The 8,083-nt window shown below is 43.3% G+C and overlaps 1 non-coding gene across 1 annotated transcript; it reads right to left on the bottom strand.

The window, feature by feature from the left end:
- Positions 1-781: 781 nt before the first annotated feature.
- On the bottom strand, positions 782-854 carry TRNAG-CCC (transfer RNA glycine (anticodon CCC)). The gene has a single exon. It is a non-coding gene; the product is annotated as a tRNA-Gly (tRNA).
- Between the last annotated feature and the right edge of the window lie 7,229 nt (positions 855-8,083).

Raw genomic sequence — 8,083 nt, 5'->3', positions numbered from 1 at the left:
CATGAACACAAATTGGATTTCATAGAATCATGAAATATTATATTATAATTAGAAACACTTATTCAGCCCAGTGGTTCTTTTTTTTTAATAGACTTGATTTTTTAGAGCAGTTTTAGGTTTACAACAAAATTGAGAGGAAGATACACACATGCATAGCCTCCCCCATTACCAACATCCTCCACCATAGTATTAGTACATTTGTTACAATTGATGAATGTACGTTGGTTGACACATCACCACCCAGAGTCCATAGTTGACCTTAGGGTTCACTCTTGGTGTTGTGCGTTCTATGGGTTTGGTCAAATGTATGATGACATGTATCTGTTATTATAATAACAATCAGAGTATTTTCACTGCCCTAAAAGTCCTCTGTGCTCTGCGTTCATCTGTCCCCACCCCCACCTCCGGAGATCACTGATCTTTTTACTGTCTCCATAGTTTTTCCTTGTCCAGAATGTCATATAGTTGGAATCATACAGTATGTAGTCTTTTCAATTGGCTTCTTTCACTTAGTAATATGCATTAAGCTTCCTCCATGTCTTTTCATGGCTAGACAGCTCACTTATTTTTATTTATTTTTTAAAAACATTTTTAAAAATATTTATTTATTTATTTGGCTGCATTGGGTCTTAGTTGTGGCTCACGGGATCTTCGTTGCCATGTGCGGGATCTTCATTGCGGCATGTGGGATCTTCATTGCGACATTCAGGATCTTTAGTTGCAGCATGCGGGATCTTTAGTTGCAACATGCGAACTCTTAGTTGCAGCACGTGGGATCTATTTCCCTAACCAGGGATCGAACCTGGGCCCCCTGCATTGGGAGTGCAGAGTCTTAGCCACTGGACCACAAGGGAAGTCCCAGCTCATTTATTCTTAGTGTTGAATAATATCCCATTGTCTGGATGTACCACTCCTTGTCTTTTTACCACCAGGTACCTCTTTTATTATATATTCACCTTCCCTCACCAAATACCCATATTTGAAAAGAGTTAGACTTCCAAAACTCAGTTTGAGAAACTATGGTCTAGTCAGAGCCCTCATTTTACAGATGAGACTGAGCCCCAGAAAGGAGAGGTGATTCGCCAAAATCTCACAACTACTGATGGGGTTCAGGGCAGGCCATCCCAAGATGTGCCACTTTGGCATGCGGATTATTTTGAGCTGAAAACAATCAAGGCCCAAAAGCCTCAGGAAGAACTTTTGAGCTCTCCTCTAACTGCCTAAAAGAATTTACATAGAGGACCTGTTCTAGGAAGGGAGATATCACCACGGATAACTACAGCATAATATGAACTAGGTGTGGAGGGCAGGGAGGAACCTAGCAAAGTCTGTTAAAATTTCCCTCTGTGTCCCACTGTTTCTGTTTGGCCCAGCAATCGTTTGTTTACAAACATTTGCTCTTTTTCATCTTCCTGTGAATTGCCTTCCTTCCCTTTGAAGTCCCAGACCCCTACCCCCTTCTCCTTAGTCCAGGATGACACATATACCCTATTTTACCTGACTGTCCTGTGGGCCTCATAGTCCTACGGAGCCCACATATGCACAAAATTAAATCTGATTTTCTCCTCCTATTAATTTGTTTTATGTCATTTAAATTATTTGACCAACTAAAACAACCAAGAGGGGAAGAGGGAAATATTCTCCTCCCTGACACTAATGAGGGGCCACGTTAGGATGTGAACCCAGGTCTCCTGCCTTTTGCTCTAGTGCTCCTTTTAGATCTGTGATATAAGATTTATGTTCCCCCAAACTGATAAGCAGGTGAGGGAAATCTTTCCTTCTGGCTCCATGCAGTGGTTTTTTCTCAGCAGTATCATTCGTGGCATTGAAACATTACTTCTTCTGGTGCCTAGGAGGAAAAACGGCCTCCCTCCCATCTTGAGGGCCACAGAGGGCTAAACACACTGGGAATCACTGGAGCTTTCTCAGGGCCCTGGGGGAACTGTTTGCTTGAAATGTAATAAAGGTTCCTCTCCACCAAACATGGAGAAAAAGCAATGCTGGAAACACGGCAGAGTCAGCGTGGGAGGTCTTGTCTCTCCTAGTCAACCAACCAATCGTCAGGGATAGATTAGACTCCTACTGTGAGCTCTTCTATGCTAGAAGTTACCAAGGATACATAGGCTTTGCCCTGAAGGGATTTATGATCAAATTGCAGAGACAAAAGGTTCCATCCTCTCAACCTCTCTGAAGGCACGGCCTTTGTCTTCCCCATTTCTAGCCGGCCTCAGTGCACCTGGCCTCCTTCTGGATACATGTTCGTTATCTATGGTTTGATTAAAGCTTCTTTGTTGCACTATTTCCTCTCCTACAAATGAGGAGGCTAACGATAAAACCCCTACTGTTTGTATAGGCTTTGTAGTTTACCTGATCTCAGTTAATCTTCTATCTTATCTTTTTCCTCAGCTGCTTTGTACACAAATGTTATTGATTCCCTCCAGAGGCAGCCATGTGTGGTGGAATAAACAGCATTAAAACTGGGGTTTTAGCACATACCCCTTCAACTAACTATCTGAGTGTCGTTAGGCAAGATGCTCCCCCTCCCCGGGCCTCAATTTACCTACATGCAGAAGGAGGAAAGGGTTTGGATTCCACAGAATCTGAGGCCCCTTCCAGTTTCTAATTTGAGTGCAGCGCCATTGTGTGGTTTTTGCTGTGCGTGTTGTTCCAAACCAAAGGGCAGGGACAGGATGCAGTCTGATAACCAGGGACAGAGGAGGAGTGGTTGAGCAGCTTTGCACATTTGTGGGTGCCTCGCTCCCCGTCCTTAGATTTCCCAGGCTGTTTAAGTTCACGATCCCAGGGCACTGCTTGTCCGCCCCCTGCCATACACGCCATGCCATTCAGGGTTTCTTTCCCAGGGTCTGCTTTGAAGCCAGAGGAAGATTTTCAGAGCTCTCGAATCTTCTTACTTCTTGCCCTCTTGACATCTGAGGCCTGAAAAGAACTTGGGTTGCCTGCCTAGGCAGGCTTCCGGAGGCCACAGGCTTCTGTCTTCAGGGGCTGGGGGCAGGAGGATGCCCGAGCGAGCGCAGGCAGTCATTGTTTGGGTATTGACTCAAAGGAGCCAGAGACACAATGCACAGGAAAAAGGATGAGCTCATGACGGCTAAATGAAAAGATTCTTATCTTGGAAACAGCGGTTTCTTATGCAAAACAGGGGGCGGCAATGTGATTGTGCCCCACGGAGTACATTCAACAACAGGGATTTCAAATGAAGAAGCTGTTTTGCATACCTACGGGAGCGGCAATGGGCCAGATTGTTCATTAATTAAAAAGGGGGGGCGGGTGCTGAAAAACCCACGCTCGCACTTGCTGCTGAACCGAAATAATTCATTTGCCTTCCTCTCAGTCCCAGTTGATCAGCTGGGAGACAAATGTCGTTTTTTCAACCGTAGCCACCTCTGGAGAAGGGAGGGGAGGGCAGAGGGGGAGGGAGGACGGGAGAAGGTATGGGCGGGGAGGGGAGCGCGTCACAGATAACTGGAATAGCGGTGATCTTTCAACCATTTCCACTTGGTGGTGTTCAAATGTATTGTACAGAGGTGGGTGGCTTTTTTGTTGCCTTCTCCCCCCCCCCGCGCCCCCAGGAGATTTACCTTCCTAGTTCTGTTTGATTTCATATGAAAGAAGTCTAAGCGAATCCCCATTGATGGGGTGGAGACGAAAGAAAAGAAGAGGGTGGGAAAGGGAGAAGCTAGGAATGTGTTCCTTAACTACAGTCCCCCTTTTCCCCAACTCTGACATGTGGTCCCCTGAGTGGATGGACCAGAGCTGTGGCTGTCCCGGAAATTCCAGAATAGAGGTCACCCACTGAATGGGTAATGCCACAAGTGGAGAGCAGGGTTGAGTGTGGTTGCAGGTGGGAGGCAGTAACCCCTCCCACGTAACTTTCCTACCAGCCAGACTGCTCTCCTTCTACTGCACATCATCTTTTGATTTAGGAATAAGATTGGTTATCATTTATCAAGCACTTTCATATACATTACTTCCTATGTTATGTCCTATCACTATGTTACACCTGGCGTCAGGCACTTTCACTTATGTTACTTATTTGAGCTTCTTAGTTACCCAGGGAGATAACTGGGTATTATTGCTCCTGTCTTAGAAATGAGGAAACTGTGGCTCAGACACATTAAGTGGTCACCCAAGGTCACAGAAGTTGGAAATAACAAAGCTAGGATTTGAACCCACATCGGTCTGATGTCAAAACCTGTGCCCTAAACTACTGTGCAACGCTGACTCTCCTCCCTTTCCTCCATTCTTCCCTACTGTTAGTCAAAAGGCAAACCTCCCAAGGATGGCATTCTGGCAAGCAGGGCAAGGATGGGGGTCCTTCCTGAATGTGCGACATTCCCCCCAAACACGCATACCTTCAGTATGGAAGACAAGCTTGGTAGACCTTTTCTCTACCATAGGCTCACAATATGATTCATGTTTTTTAAAGTCCAGTTTATGGAGGTATAATTTTCATACAGTAAAATTCTTTCTAAAGTGCTGTTCAATGAGTTTTGACAAACGTCTACTGTTGTGTCGCCACCAACACAATCAAGATATAGAATATTTTCATTACCTCCCAGAAGTTCTCTGAGCTCCTTTGCAGTCAATCCCTTGCCCCTATACCCAACCTTTGGCAACCACTCATCTATTTTCTATTTCTGTAGTTTTGCCTTTTCCAGAATATTGTATAAATGGAATCATATCATATGTATACTTTTGAGTTTGACTTTATTTAGCATAATGCTTTTGAGATTCATCCATGTTTTAGTTCAGTCCTTTTCATTATCAAGTAATATTCCACAGTATGATTGCACTATAATTTTATACATTCATCAGTTGATAGACATTTGGGTTGTTTCCAGCTTGTAGTGATAATTAATAAAGCTGCTATGAATATTTATATACAGGTTTTTACATGAATATATATCTTCATTTCTCTTGGGTAAATAGGAGTTGATTGCTGGGTTATAGGGTAAGTGTATACCTAACAACAACAAAAAATCCCTGCCAGACTTTCCAAAGTGGCTGTACCATTCTGAATTCCCTTAGCAATGCATGAAAGTTCTAGTTGCTCTGCATCCTTGCTAATACTTGGACGGTCTTTTTAATTTTAGTGATTCTAATAGATGTGAATGTTAGCTGACTGTAGTTTGACTTTGCATTTGCCTAATGAGTGATGATGTTGAGGGTCCTTTCATGTGCTTATTTGCCACCTGTGTCTCTTCCTGGGTGAAGTATCTATTCAAGTCATTTGCCCAATTTTTAATTGGGTTGTTTGTGTCCTTATGATTGAGTTTTGAGTTCTTTATATAGTCTGGGTATATGTCCCTTATCAGATGTGTGTTTTGCAAATATTTTCACCCAGTCTGTGGCTCACCTTTCATTTGCTAAGCCTACCTTTGGAAGAGCAGAAGTTTGTCATTTTGATGCAACTTAGTGTATTAATTTTTCTCTTCTATTGTTCATTCTTTCTTTGGTCGTATCTAAGAAATCTTTGCCTAACCAGAAGTCACAGTTTTCTTTTTGAATATGTTTTATTCTAGAAGTTTTACAGATTCAGCTTTTACATTTATGTCTATGATCCATTTTGAATTAATTTTTGTATATGTATATGATATGAGGTAAGGGTTGAGGTTCATTTTTTGGCACATAGATGTCAAATTGTCCTGGTGCCATTTTTTTAAAAAAAATAAGTTTATTTATTTTGGCTGCATTGGGTCTTCATTGCTGTGCGTGGGCTTCTCATTGCGGTGGCTTCTCTTGTTGCGGAGCACCGGCTCTAGGCATGCAGGCTTCAGTAGGCGTGCGGGCTTCAGTAGGCGTGCGGGCTTCAGTAGGCGTGCGGGCGTCAGTAGTTGTGGCACGTGGGCTCATTAATTGTGGCTCGTGGGCTCTAGAGCGCAGGCTCAGTAGTTGTGGCGCACGGGCTTAGTTGCTCCACGGCATGTGTGATCTTCCCGGACCAGGGCTTGAACCCGTGTCCCCTGCACTGGCAGGAGGATTTTTAACCACTGTGCCACCAGAGAAGTCTAAATTACACTGATTGATCTTCACATGTTTAACCAGTCTTGTATTTCTGGGATAAACCTTACTTGGTCATGAGGTGTTATCCTTTTTATGTATTGCTGAATTCGATTTGCTGATAATTTGTTGAGCATTTTTTGGCCTGTGTTCACAAAGGATATTGGCCTATAGTTTTCTTATAACACCTTTGTCTGGTTTGGTATTTGTCTGGATTGCGTTTTGAATTGGAGTTATTTTTCAAGCGGAGGGACTGAATTTAGGGCTGGTCTGATGCAACAGTGTTATAAGAAGGCCAAGTTTCTCAGAGGCACTCAGTTTGCCTTCCTTTACTCTGCTGAGACACACTACTGACCTTCCCACAACTGCAGATGGTGCTGGACCCTCAATAGTCCCTGTGCTGCTCAGAGCGCTGGAATTTTCTGTCTCCCTTCTCTGCTCCATTTCCAAACCAACAACATGATGCACAAAACAATAGAGACCTGCTCCCTATGTGTAATATTTACCTAATCAGTTACATCAAACATCAGAGGCCCAAGAGACCCGTAGTCATATCTCTGTCTATGCTTCGGGTCAACTTGAATGCGCTCCAGGGGTGCCTGTGCACATGGTCACCAGGATGCAAGGGATGTCGAGGGAAGATTGCATCCAGCTTGTGAATGGGAGCATTTTCAAATCATCACCTGTACTTAGCAAAGGTTTGAGAGTTCTCTGTAGTATCCTAAGTATTTACCAAGCATTCTGATGCTGAGTAATGATTACAGCCGTACATAAAATAGAAAGATTAGAGTCTCAGTTCCCTGCTTAATATGTAAATGTATCCAGTTATGTGTGAGTGCTTTTAATGAAGTAACTTGCACTTCTGTTTCCTACACTGAGAGTGATTGATGCAAAAAACACTCTATAACCCCATCAGAAATTAGCAGCCCTTTGAAAGGGCTCTGTGGTGCTTGGCTGGCCTGGGGCTAGGAGGCAGTAGGAATGGGTTTTAGCCCTGGCTTTACAGTTAATTTCCACTTTTTTGGGCAACAGGAAGTAGACTGCCTTATCCCCAACTGAGCTCAGAGAATTGTTGGTGATGGATTGTGAAAGAATTCCACTCACTTATTTACTTTAGATTGGTTCTCATTCCAACATACAGGAATGGATAATAAAAATAGTAGCTACCACGTGCTGTGCTAAGTGCTTTGCTTATATCATTTCCTTCAATCATCATACCAATCTTGGAAGAGAGGAATTAATATACCCCTGCTTCATAGATGGAGAAACTGAGGTTCAGAGAAGATAAGTCCTTTGCCCAACCTCACCTTGGTAAGTTAACAGCTAGGCTGGGATTGGAATTCAGATTTCCATGGCTACACCTCACTGTCTCCCAATACTGAGGATGCTGACATCTGTCTGAATTTTCTCACATACCCGTAACGGGATGAGCTTGGAAGGACAAGGAGTGTTCTGTGTGTCTGTGATGAGGACCTAGTTGCAGACAGTGACTAGGGTTGAGCACTTCCTTCTGCACCCTACCACACACACACTGTTCCCAGTCTTTCAGGAGAAGGGCCATGATTTGAAGTGCATCTCTTCTGAAGTCTGGCTTAAGAAGCATGAATGAGTTCCACCTGCTATCTCTGTAGCAGAGAAAGGTCTTTCTCTGCAGAGGCCTCTCAGTGGCTGTGGGAATGCTGCTCTACTGAGTGTCTCTAATTGGAAAACAATTATATATAGCACTTATTAAGCACCAGACACTTCTCTAATCCCTTTATACATAGTAATTCCTAGAATCCTTATAACAGTCCTGTGAGAATCCTTATTATTCCCATTTCACAGATGAAAAAACTGAAGCACAGAGATGTTAAATAATTTGCCAAAGTCTCCCAGCTAATAAGAGGCAGCTCTGAGATTTGAACCCAGAGAGTTTGGTAACTCTAGACCTGTGCTGGTCCATGGTAGCCACTAGCCATATGTAGCTATTTAAGTTGAAATTTAAATGAATTAAAATGAAATAAAATTTAAAATTCAGTTTCTCAGTCATACCAGCCACATTTCAGGTGCTTAACAGCCACAC

The sequence above is a fragment of the Globicephala melas genome, chromosome X, assembly GCF_963455315.2.
Source record: "Globicephala melas chromosome X, mGloMel1.2, whole genome shotgun sequence".
Lineage (NCBI taxonomy): Eukaryota > Metazoa > Chordata > Mammalia > Artiodactyla > Delphinidae > Globicephala > Globicephala melas.
This window is presented reverse-complemented; position numbering and strand designations above follow the sequence as displayed.